The sequence below is a fragment of the Vipera ursinii genome, assembly GCF_947247035.1.
Source record: "Vipera ursinii genome assembly, chromosome: 15".
NCBI lineage: Eukaryota > Metazoa > Chordata > Lepidosauria > Squamata > Viperidae > Vipera > Vipera ursinii.
In genome coordinates, this window is record NC_139528.1 from 9,595,315 (window position 1) to 9,607,436 (window position 12,122).

Consider the following 12,122-nt stretch of genomic DNA (forward strand, 5'->3'; position numbering starts at 1 on the left):
TTTTCATGCTATAAGCAGTTTTTCCTAACAAATGCAAGATATAACATGGGCTATCTCCGCAAGGAAACATCAGATCTGCACAACTCATGGTTTTTTGGTCTTCGGGGAGGCGGGGGAACATGAAAATGTGTTTGTTTTTCGAATTTGACCTCTATCTGAAATGGGCACTTTTCATGCTATAAGCAGGTTTTCCTAACAAATGCAAGATATACCATGGGCTATCTCCGCAAGGAAACATCAGATCTGCACAACTCATGGTTTTTTGGTCTTCGGGGAGGCGGGGGAACATGAAAATGTGTTTGTTTTTCGAATTTGACCTCTATCTGAAATGGGCACTTTTCATGCTATAAGCAGTTTTTCCTAACAAATGCAAGATATAACATGGGCTATCTCCGCAAGGAAACATCAGATCTGCAAAAGTCATGGTTTTTTGGTCTTCGGGGAGGCGGGGGAACATGAATATGTGATTGTTTTTCGAATTTGAGCTCTTTCTGCAATGGGCACTTTTCATGCTATAAGCAGTTTTTCCTAACAAATGCAAGATATACCATGGGCTATCTCCGCAAGGAAACATGAGATCTGCAAAAGTCATGGTTTTTTGGTCTTCGGGGAGGAGGGGGAACATGAATATGTGATTGTTTTTCGAATTTGAGCTCTTTCTGCAATGGGCACTTTTCATGCTATAAGCAGTTTTTCCTAACAAATGCAAGATATAACATTGGCTATCTCCGCAAGGAAACATCAGATCTGCACAACTCATGGTTTTTTGGTCTTCGGGGAGGCGGGGGAACATGAATATGTGATTGTTTTTCGAATGTGAGCTCTTTCTGCAATGGGCACTTTTCATGATATAATCAGGTTTTCCTAACAAATGCAAGATATACCATGGGCTATCTCTGCAAGGAAACATGAGATCTGCAAAAGTCATGGTTTTTTGGTCTTCGGGGAGGCGGGGGAACATGAATATGTGATTGTTTTTCGAATTTGAGCTCTTTCTGCAATGGGCACTTTTCATGCTATAAGCAGTTTTTCCTAACAAATGCAAGATATACCATGGGCTATCTCCGCAAGGAAACATGAGATCTGCAAAAGTCATGGTTTTTTGGTCTTCGGGGAGGAGGGGGAACATGAATATGTGATTGTTTTTCGAATTTGAGCTCTTTCTGCAATGGGCACTTTTCATGCTATAAGCAGTTTTTCCTAACAAATGCAAGATATAACATTGGCTATCTCCGTAAGGAAACATCAGATCTGCACAACCCATGGTTTTTTGGTCTTCGGGGAGGAGGGGGAACATGAATATGTGTTTGTTTTTCGAATTTGAGATCTTTCTGCAATGGGCACTTTTCATGCTCTAAGCAGTTTTTCCTAACAAATGCAAGATATAACATTGGCTATCTCCGCAAGGAAACATCAGATCTGCACAACTCATGGTTTTTTGGTCTTCGGGGAGGCGGGGGAACATGAATATGTGATTGTTTTTCGAATTTGAGGTGTTTCTGCAATGGGCACTTTTCATGATATAAGCAGGTTTTCCTAACAAATGCAAGATATACCATGGGCTATCTCTGCAAGGAAACATGAGATCTGCAAAAGTCATCGTTTTTTGGTCTTCGGGGAGGCGGGGGAACATGAATATGTGATTGTTTTTCGAATTTGAGCTCTTTCTGCAATGGGCACTTTTCATGCTATAAGCAGTTTTTCCTAACAAATGCAAGATATTCCATGGGCTATCTCCGCAAGGAAACATCAGATCTGCACAACTCATGGTTTTTTGGTCTTCGGGGAGGCGGGGGAACATGAATATGTGTTTGTTTTTCGAATTTGACCTCTATCTGAAATGGGCACTTTTCATGCTATAAGCAGTTTTTCCTAACAAATGCAAGATATAACATGGGCTATCTCCGCAAGGAAATATGAGATCTGCAAAAGTTATGGTTTTTTGGTCTTCAGGGAGGAGGGGGAACATGAATATGTGTTTGTTTTTCGAATTTGAGCTCTTTCAGCAATGGGCACTTTTCATGCTATAAGCAGTTTTTCCTAACAAATGCAAGATATAACATGGGCTATCTCCGCAAGGAAACATCAGATCTGCACAACTCATGGTTTTTTGGTCTTCGGGGAGGCGGGGGAACATGAAAATGTGTTTGTTTTTCGAATTTGACCTCTATCTGAAATGGGCACTTTTCATGCTATAAGCAGGTTTTCCTAACAAATGCAAGATATAACATTGGCTATCTCCGCAAGGAAACATCAGATCTGCACAACTCATGGTTTTTTGGTCTTCAGGGAGGCGGGGGAACATGAAAATGTGTTTGTTTTTCGAATTTGACCTCTATCTGAAATGGGCACTTTTCATGCTATAAGCAGTTTTTCCTAACAAATGCAAGATATAACATGGGCTATCTCCGCAAGGAAACATCAGATCTGCAAAAGTTATGGTTTTTTGGTCTTCGTGGAGGATGGGGAACATGAATATGTGTTTGTTTTTTGAATTTGAGATCTTTCTGCAATGGGCACTTTTCATGCTATAAGCAGGTTTTCCTAACAAATGCAAGATATACCATGGGCTATCTGTGCAAGGAAACATCAGGTCTGCAAAAGTCATGGTTTTTTTGTCTTCGAAGAGGAGGGGGAACATGAATATGTGTTTGTTTTTCGAATTTGAGCTCTTTCTGCAATGGGCACTTTTCATGCTATAAGCAGTTTTTCCTAACAAATGCAAGTTATAACATTGGCTATCTCCTCAAGGAAACATCAGATCTGCACAACTCATGGTTTTTTGGTCTTCGGGGAGGTGGGGGAACATGAAAATGTGTTTGTTTTTCGAATTTGACCTCTATCTGAAATGGGCACTTTTCATGCTATATGCAGTTTTTCCTAACAAATGCAAGATATAACATGGGCTATCTCCGCAAGGAAACATGAGATCTGCAAAAGTTATGGTTTTTTGGTCTTCGGGGAGGATGGGGAACATGAATATGTGTTTGTTTTTCGAATTTGACCTCTATCTAAAATGGGCACTTTTCATGCTCTAAGCAGTTTTTCCTAACAAATGCAAGATATAACATTGGCTATCTCCGCAAGGAAACATCAGATCTGCACAACTCATGGTTTTTTGTTCTTCGGGGAGGCGGGGGAACATGAATATGTGTTTGTTTTTCGAATTTGAGCTCTTTCTGCAATGGGCACTTTTCATGCTATAAGCAGTTTTTCCTAACAAATGCAAGATATACCATGGGCTATCTCCGCAAGGAAACATCAGATCTGCACAACTCATGGTTTTTTGGTCTTCGGGGAGGCAGGGGAACATGAATATGTGTTTGTTTTTCGAATTTGAGCTCTATCTGAAATGGGCACTTTTCATGCTATAAGCAGTTTTTATAACAAATGCAAGATATAACATGGGCTATCTGTGCAAGGAAACATCAGGTCTGCAAAAGTCATGGTTTTTTTGTCTTCGAAGAGGAGGGGGAACATGAATATGTGTTTGTTTTTCGAATTTGAGCTCTTTCTGCAATGGGCACTTTTCATGCTATAAGCAGTTTTTCCTAACAAATGCAAGTTATAACATTGGATATCTCCTCAAGGAAACATCAGATCTGCACAACTCATGGTTTTTTGGTCTTCGGGGAGGTGGGGGAACATGAAAATGTGTTTGTTTTTCGAATTTGACCTCTATCTGAAATGGGCACTTTTCATGCTATATGCAGTTTTTCCTAACAAATGCAAGATATAACATGGGCTATCTCCGCAAGGAAACATGAGATCTGCAAAAGTTATGGTTTTTTGGTCTTCGGGGAGGATGGGGAACATGAATATGTGTTTGTTTTTCGAATTTGACCTCTATCTGAAATGGGCACTTTTCATGCTCTAAGCAGTTTTTCCTAACAAATGCAAGATATAACATTGGCTATCTCCGCTAGGAAACATCAGATCTGCACAACTCATGGTTTTTTGTTCTTCGGGGAGGCGGGGGAACATGAATATGTGTTTGTTTTTCGAATTTGAGCTCTTTCTGCAATGGGCACTTTTCATGCTATAAGCAGTTTTTCCTAACAAATGCAAGATATACCATGGGCTATCTCCGCAAGGAAACATCAGATCTGCACAACTCATGGTTTTTTGGTCTTCGGGGAGGCAGGGGAACATGAATATGTGTTTGTTTTTCGAATTTGAGCTCTATCTGAAATGGGCACTTTTCATGCTATAAGCAGTTTTTATAACAAATGCAAGATATAACATGGGCTATCTCCGCAAGGAAATATGAGATCTGCAAAAGTTATGGTTTTTTGGTCTTCGGGGAGGAGGGGGAACATGAATATGTGTTTGTTTTTCAAATTTGAGATCTTTCTGCAATGGGCACTTTTCATGCTATAAGCAGGTTTTCCTAACAAATGCAAGATATACCATGGGCTATCTCCGCAAGGAAACATGAGATCTGCAAAAGACATGGTTTTTTGGTCTTCGGGGAGGATGGGGAACATGAATATGTGATTGTTTTTCGAATTTGAGCTCTTTCTGCAATGGGCACTTTTCATGCTATAAGCAGTTTTTCCTAACAAATGCAAGATATAACATTGGCTATCTCCGCAAGGAAACATCAGATCTGCACAACCCATGGTTTTTTGGTCTTCGGGGAGGATGGGGAACATGAATATGTGATTGTTTTTCGAATTTGAGCTCTTTCTGCAATGGGCACTTTTCATGCTATAAGCAGTTTTTCCTAACAAATGCAAGATATAACATTGGCTATCTCCGCAAGGAAACATCAGATCTGCACAACCCATGGTTTTTTGGTCTTCGGGGAGGAGGGGGAACATGAATATGTGTTTGTTTTTCGAATTTGAGGTCTTTCTGCAATGGGCACTTTTCATGCTATAAGCAGTTTTTCCTAACAAATGCAAGATATAACATTGGCTATCTCCGCAAGGAAACATCAGATCTGCACAACTCATGGTTTTTTGGTCTTCGGGGAGGCGGGGGAACATGAATATGTGATTGTTTTTCGAATTTGAGGTGTTTCTGCAATGGGCACTTTTCATGATATAAGCAGGTTTTCCTAACAAATGCAAGATATAACATGGGCTATCTCTGCAAGGAAACATGAGATCTGCAAAAGTCATGGTTTTTTGGTCTTCGGGGAGGCGGGGGAACATGAATATGTGATTGTTTTTCGAATTTGAGCTCTTTCTGCAATGGGCACTTTTCATGCTATAAGCAGTTTTTCCTATCAAATGCAAGATATACCATGGGCTATCTCCGCAAGGAAACATGAGATCTGCAAAAGTCATGGTTTTTTGGTCTTCGGGGAGGAGGGGGAACATGAATATGTGATTGTTTTTCGAATTTGAGCTCTTTCTGCAATGGGCACTTTTCATGCTATAATCAGTTTTTCCTAACAAATGCAAGATATAACATTGGCTATCTCCGCAAGGAAACATCAGATCTGCACAACCCATGGTTTTTTGGTCTTCGGGGAGGAGGGGGAACATGAATATGTGTTTGTTTTTCGAATTTGAGATCTTTCTGCAATGGGCTGGTCTTCCGTTTTGCCACCCCCCACCGTGGGGTTGTTGAGCCAACTAGATGGTTCCGCCCCAGGCGCTTAATGGACCCTGAGAGGTTTCAGGCAGCGCTGGGGGCCCCACCTGCCTCCCCAGCTCACAGCTCGGCGGATGCCTTATTGGAGGCCTGGGAAAGGACGGCCACGGAGGCACTTGACCGAGTTGTACCCTTGCGGCCCCTGACCCGGCGCAGATCCCAATGGGCTCCATGGTTTTCCGCGGAGCTCCGGGAGATGAAGCGTCGGAGACGGGGCCTAGAGAGCGTTTGGAGGTCCACCCGATCTGAATCTGACCGATTGCGACTAAGAACCCATATTAGGTCTTATCTCGCTGCGATGAGGGTAGCGAGATCTAATTATTTCGCTGCCCTCATCGCGTCCGCAGATAATCGCCCGGCCGCCCTGTTTAGGGTGACCCGCTCCCTCCTCAACCAGGAGGTCAATGAGGATCCCTTGCAGGGGCGTGCCGAGGAATTTAGTCAACATCTGTCGGACAAAATCGCTCGGATTCGGACCGGTTTGGACTCCGACTGGGCAGTATCGGATGATCAGGACACGAGTGATCTTGTCGATGTCATCTGGGAGGAGTTCGATCCTGTGACTCCGGAGGAAGTGGACAGGATCATGGGGAGGCTGAGCTCCACCACATGTTTATTGGACCCGTGCCCTTCCTGGCTGGTTTATGCAGCCCGGGAGGGGACACGACGCTGGTTCCAGGCGGTTATAGCTGCTTCTTTGAGTGAGGGCAGTTTTCCCGCCGCCTTGAAGGAGGCGGTGGTGAGACCTCTCCTCAAGAAGCCTACCTTGGATCCGGCTGTTTTGAATAACTTTCGTCCGGTCTCCAACCTTCGCTTCCTTGCGAAGGTTGTTGAGAGTGTGGTGGCACATCAGCTCCCTCTGGTCCTGGATGAAGCGGATTATCTAGACCCGTACCAATCGGGCTTCAGGCCTGGGTACAGCACGGAGACGGCATTGGTCGCGCTGGTGAATTATCTCTGGAGGGCTCGGGACAGAGGATACTCCTCTGTTCTAGTCCTATTAGACCTCTCAGCGGCTTTCGATACCATCGACCATGGTATCTTGCTGCGGCGTCTCAGGGGATTGGGAGTGGGAGGCACGGTTCTTCAGTGGTTCTCCTCCTATCTCCTGGGACGTTCGCAGTCGGTGTTGACGGGGGGGCAGAGGTCGACCGCGAGACCTCTCGCTTGTGGAGTCCCTCAGGGGTCGGTCCTCTCGCCCCTTCTGTTCAACATCTACATGAAGCCGCTGGGTGAGATCATTCGTGGTTTTGGAGTTGGGTATCATCAGTATGCTGATGATACCCAACTTTTCATTTCGACCCCAAACCACCCCAGTGATGCCCTCGACGTGATGTCCCGGTGCCTGGAGGCGGTCCGGGTCTGGATGGGGAGGAACAGGCTTCGTCTCAACCCCGACAAGACGGAGTGGCTGTGCGTACCGGCATCCCGGGATATTCAGGATATCCCACCCCTCATTATGGGGGGTGAGTCATTACCTCCTGTAGATAGGGCTCGCAACTTGGGAGTCCTCCTAGATTCACAGCTCTCTTTAGAAGACCATATTGTAGCTGTAACTAGGGGGGCGTTCGCCCAGGTTTGCCTGGTGCGCCAGTTGCGGCCCTATCTAGAGCGGGATGCCTTGCGCACGGTCACTCATGCGCTCGTGACCTCTCGTCTTGATTACTGCAACGCTCTCTACATGGGGCTACCCTTGAAGACCACTCGGAGGCTCCAGCTGGCACAGAATGCAGCCGCGAGAGTTGTGTCGGGGGTCTCCCGATACTCCCGTGTTACACCTTTGCTCCGCGAGCTGCATTGGTTGCCAGTTGTCTTCCGGGTGAGGTTCAAGGTGTTGGTAATGACCTACAAAGCCCTCCATGGCATGGGTCCAGAATACCTTGGGGAGCACCTGCAGCCGGCGTCAACTTCCCTCCGCCCAGTACGCTCCCACAGAGAGGGCCTCCTCAGGGTGCCGCCGGTCAAAGAATGCCGACTGGTGGCCCCCAGGGGGAGAGCGTTCTCTGTGGGTGCACCGGACTTATGGAACCATCTTCTGGTAGAGCTCCGGATGGCGCCCGACCTCCGCTCCTTCCGGCGCGACCTTAAAACCCATCTCTTTAAGGAAGCGGGCCTGGCCTGATGGGATGGGGTGGGTTTGTTATTATGACTTTAATTTTAAATTTGTACTATTTGTACTATGGGCATTGTTTAATCATGTTTTAATAATTTTAACTTTTGTATTTGTCTTTTACGTATTGCCCTGTTAACCGCCCTGAGTCTCTTGAGAGGAGGGCGGTATATAAATTAAATAAATAAATAATAAATAAATAAATAAATATCTCCGCAAGGAAACATCAGATCTGCACAACTCATGGTTTTTTGGTCTTCAGGGAGGCGGGGGAACATGAATATGTGTTTGTTTTTCGAATTTGACCTCTATCTGAAATGGGCACTTTTCATGCTATAAGCAGTTTTTATAACAAATGCAAGATATAACATGGGCTATCTCCGCAAGGAAATATGAGATCTGCAAAAGTTATGGTTTTTTGGTCTTCGGGGAGGAGGGGGAACATGAATATGTGTTTGTTTTTCGAATTTGAGATCTTTCTGCAATGGGCACTTTTCATGCTATAAGCAGGTTTTCCTAACAAATGCAAGATATACCATGGGCTATCTCCGCAAGGAAACATGAGATCTGCAAAAGACATGGTTTTTTGGTCTTCGGGGAGGATGGGGAACATGAATATGTGATTGTTTTTCGAATTTGAGCTCTTTCTGCAATGGACACTTTTCATGCTATAAGCAGTTTTTCCTTGCAAATGCAAGATATAACATTGGCTATCTCCGCAACGAAACATCAGATCTGCACAACTCATGGTTTTTTGGTCTTCGGGGAGGCGGAGGAACATGAAAATGTGTTTGTTTTTCGAATTTGAGCTCTATCTGAAATGGGCACTTTTCATGCTATAAGCAGGTTTTCCTAACAAATGCAAGATATAACATGGGCTATCTCCACAAGGAAACATGAGATCTGCAAAAGTCATAGTTTTTTGGTCTTTGGGGAGGATGGGGAACATGAATATGTGTTTGTTTTTCGAATTTGACCTCTATCTGAAATGGGCACTTTTCATGCTATAAGCAGGTTTTCCTAACAAATGCAAGATATAACATGGGCTATCTCCGCAAGGAAACATCAGATCTGCACAACTCATGGTTTTTTGGTCTTCGGGGAGGAGGGGGAACATGAAAATGTGTTTGTTTTTCGAATTTGACCTCTATCTGAAATGGGCACTTTTCATGCTATAAGCAGTTTTTCCTAACAAATGCAAGATATAACATGGGCTATCTCCGCAAAAAAACATCAGATCTGCAAAAGTTATGGTTTTTTTGGTCTTCGGGGAGGATGGGGAACATGAATATGTGTTTGTTTTTCGAATTTGAGATCTTTCTGCAATGGGCACTTTTCATGCTATAAGCAGGTTTTCCTAACAAATGCAAGATATACCATGGGCTATCTGCGCAAGGAAACATCAGATCTGCAAAAGTCATGGTTTTTTGGTCTTCGGGGAGGAGGGGGAACATGAATATGTGTTTGTTTTTCGAATTTGAGCTCTTTCTGAAATGGGCACTTTTCATACTATAAGCAGTTTTTCCTAACAAATGCAAGATATAACATTGGCTATCTCCGCAAGGAAACATCAGATCTGCACAACTCATGGTTTTTTGTTCTTCGGGGAAGCGGGGGAACATGAATATGTGTTTGTTTTTCGAATTTGAGCTCTTTCTGCAATGGGCACTTTTCATGATATAAGCAGGTTTTCCTAACAAATGCAAGATATACCATGGGCTATCTCCGCAAGGAAACATGAGATCTGCAAAAGTCATGGTTTTTTGGTCTTCGGGGAGGAGGGGGAACATGAATATGTGATTGTTTTTCAAATTTGAGCTCTTTCTGCAATGGGCACTTTTCATGCTATAAGCAGTTTTTCCTAACAAATGCAAGATATAACATTGGCTATCTCCGCAAGGAAACATCAGATCTGCACAACTCATGGTTTTTTGGTCTTCGGGGAGGTGGGGGAACATGAAAATGTGTTTGTTTTTCGAATTTGACCTCTATCTGAAATGGGCACTTTTCATGCTATATGCAGTTTTTCCTAACAAATGCAAGATATAACATGGGCTATCTCCGCAAGGAAACATGAGATCTGCAAAAGTTATGGTTTTTTGGTCTTCGGGGAGGATGGGGAACATGAATATGTGTTTGTTTTTCGAATTTGACCTCTATCTGAAATGGGCACTTTTCATGCTCTAAGCAGTTTTTCCTAACAAATGCAAGATATAACATTGGCTATCTCTGCAAGGAAACATCAGATCTGCACAACTCATGGTTTTTTGTTCTTCGGGGAGGCGGGGGAACATGAATATGTGTTTGTTTTTCGAATTTGAGCTCTTTCTGCAATGGGCACTTTTCATGATATAAGCAGGTTTTCCAAACAAATGCAAGATATACCATGGGCTATCTCCGCAAGGAAATATGAGATCTGCACAACTCATGGTTTTTTGGTCTTCGGGGAAGCGGGGGAACATGAATATGTGATTGTTTTTCGAATTTGAGGTGTTTCTGCAATGCAAGATATACCATGGGCTATCTCTGTAAGGAAACATGAGATCTGCACAACTCATGGTTTTTTGGTCTTCGGGGAGGCGGGGGAACATGAATATGTGTTTGTTTTTCGAATTTGAGCTCTATCTGAAATGTTCACTTTTCATGCTATAAGCAGGTTTTCCTAACAAATGCAAGATATACCATGGGCTATCTCCGCAAGGAAACATGAGATCTGCAAAAGACATGGTTTTTTGGTCTTCGGGGAGGATGGGGAACATGAATATGTGATTGTTTTTCGAATTTGAGCTCTTTCTGCAATGGGCACTTTTCATGCTATAAGCAGGTTTTCCTAACAAATGCAAGATATCATTGGCTATCTCCGCAAGGAAACATCAGATCTGCACAACTCATGGTTTTTTGGTCTTCGGGGAGGAGGGGGAACATGAAAATGTGTTTGTTTTTCGAATTTGACCTCTATCTGAAATGGGCACTTTTCATGCTATATGCAGTTTTTCCTAACAAATGCAAGATATAACATGGGCTATCTCCGCAAGGAAACATGAGATCTGCAAAAGTTATGGTTTTTTGGTCTTCGGGGAGGATGGGGAACATGAATATGTGTTTGTTTTTCGAATTTGACCTCTATCTGAAATGGGCACTTTTCATGCTCTAAGCAGTTTTTCCTAACAAATGCAAGATATAACATTGGCTATCTCCGCAAGGAAACATCAGATCTGCACAACTCATGGTTTTTTGTTCTTCGGGGAGGCGGGGGAACATGAATATGTGTTTGTTTTTCGAATTTGAGCTCTTTCTGCAATGGGCACTTTTCATGATATAAGCAGGTTTTCCAAACAAATGCAAGATATACCATGGGCTATCTCCGCAAGGAAATATGAGATCTGCACAACTCATGGTTTTTTGGTCTTCGGGGAAGCGGGGGAACATGAATATGTGATTGTTTTTCGAATTTGAGGTGTTTCTGCAATGCAAGATATACCATGGGCTATCTCTGCAAGGAAACATGAGATCTGCACAACTCATGGTTTTTTGGTCTTCGGGGAGGCGGGGGAACATGAATATGTGTTTGTTTTTCGAATTTGAGCTCTATCTGAAATGGGCACTTTTCATGCTATAAGCAGTTTTTATAACAAATGCAAGATATAACATGGGCTATCTCCGCAAGGAAATATGAGATCTGCAAAAGTTATGGTTTTTTGGTCTTCGGGGAGGAGGGGGAACATGAATATGTGTTTGTTTTTCAAATTTGAGATCTTTCTGCAATGGGCACTTTTCATGCTATAAGCAGGTTTTCCTAACAAATGCAAGATATACCATGGGCTATCTCCGCAAGGAAACATGAGATCTGCAAAAGACATGGTTTTTTGGTCTTCGGGGAGGATGGGGAACATGAATATGTGATTGTTTTTCGAATTTGAGCTCTTTCTGCAATGGGCACTTTTCATGCTATAAGCAGTTTTTCCTAACAAATGCAAGATATAACATTGGCTATCTCCGCAAGGAAACATCAGATCTGCACAACCCATGGTTTTTTGGTCTTCGGGGAGGAGGGGGAACATGAATATGTGTTTGTTTTTCGAATTTGAGGTCTTTCTGCAATGGGCACTTTTCATGCTATAAGCAGTTTTTCCTAACAAATGCAAGATATAACATTGGCTATCTCCGCAAGGAAACATCAGATCTGCACAACTCATGGTTTTTTGGTCTTCGGGGAGGCGGGGGAACATGAATATGTAATTGTTTTTCGAATTTGAGGTGTTTCTGCAATGGGCACTTTTCATGATATAAGCAGGTTTTCCTAACAAATGCAAGATATACCATGGGCTATCTCTGCAAGGAAACATGAGATCTGCAAAAGTCATGGTTTTTTGGTCTTCGGGGAGGCGGGGGAACATGAATATGTGAT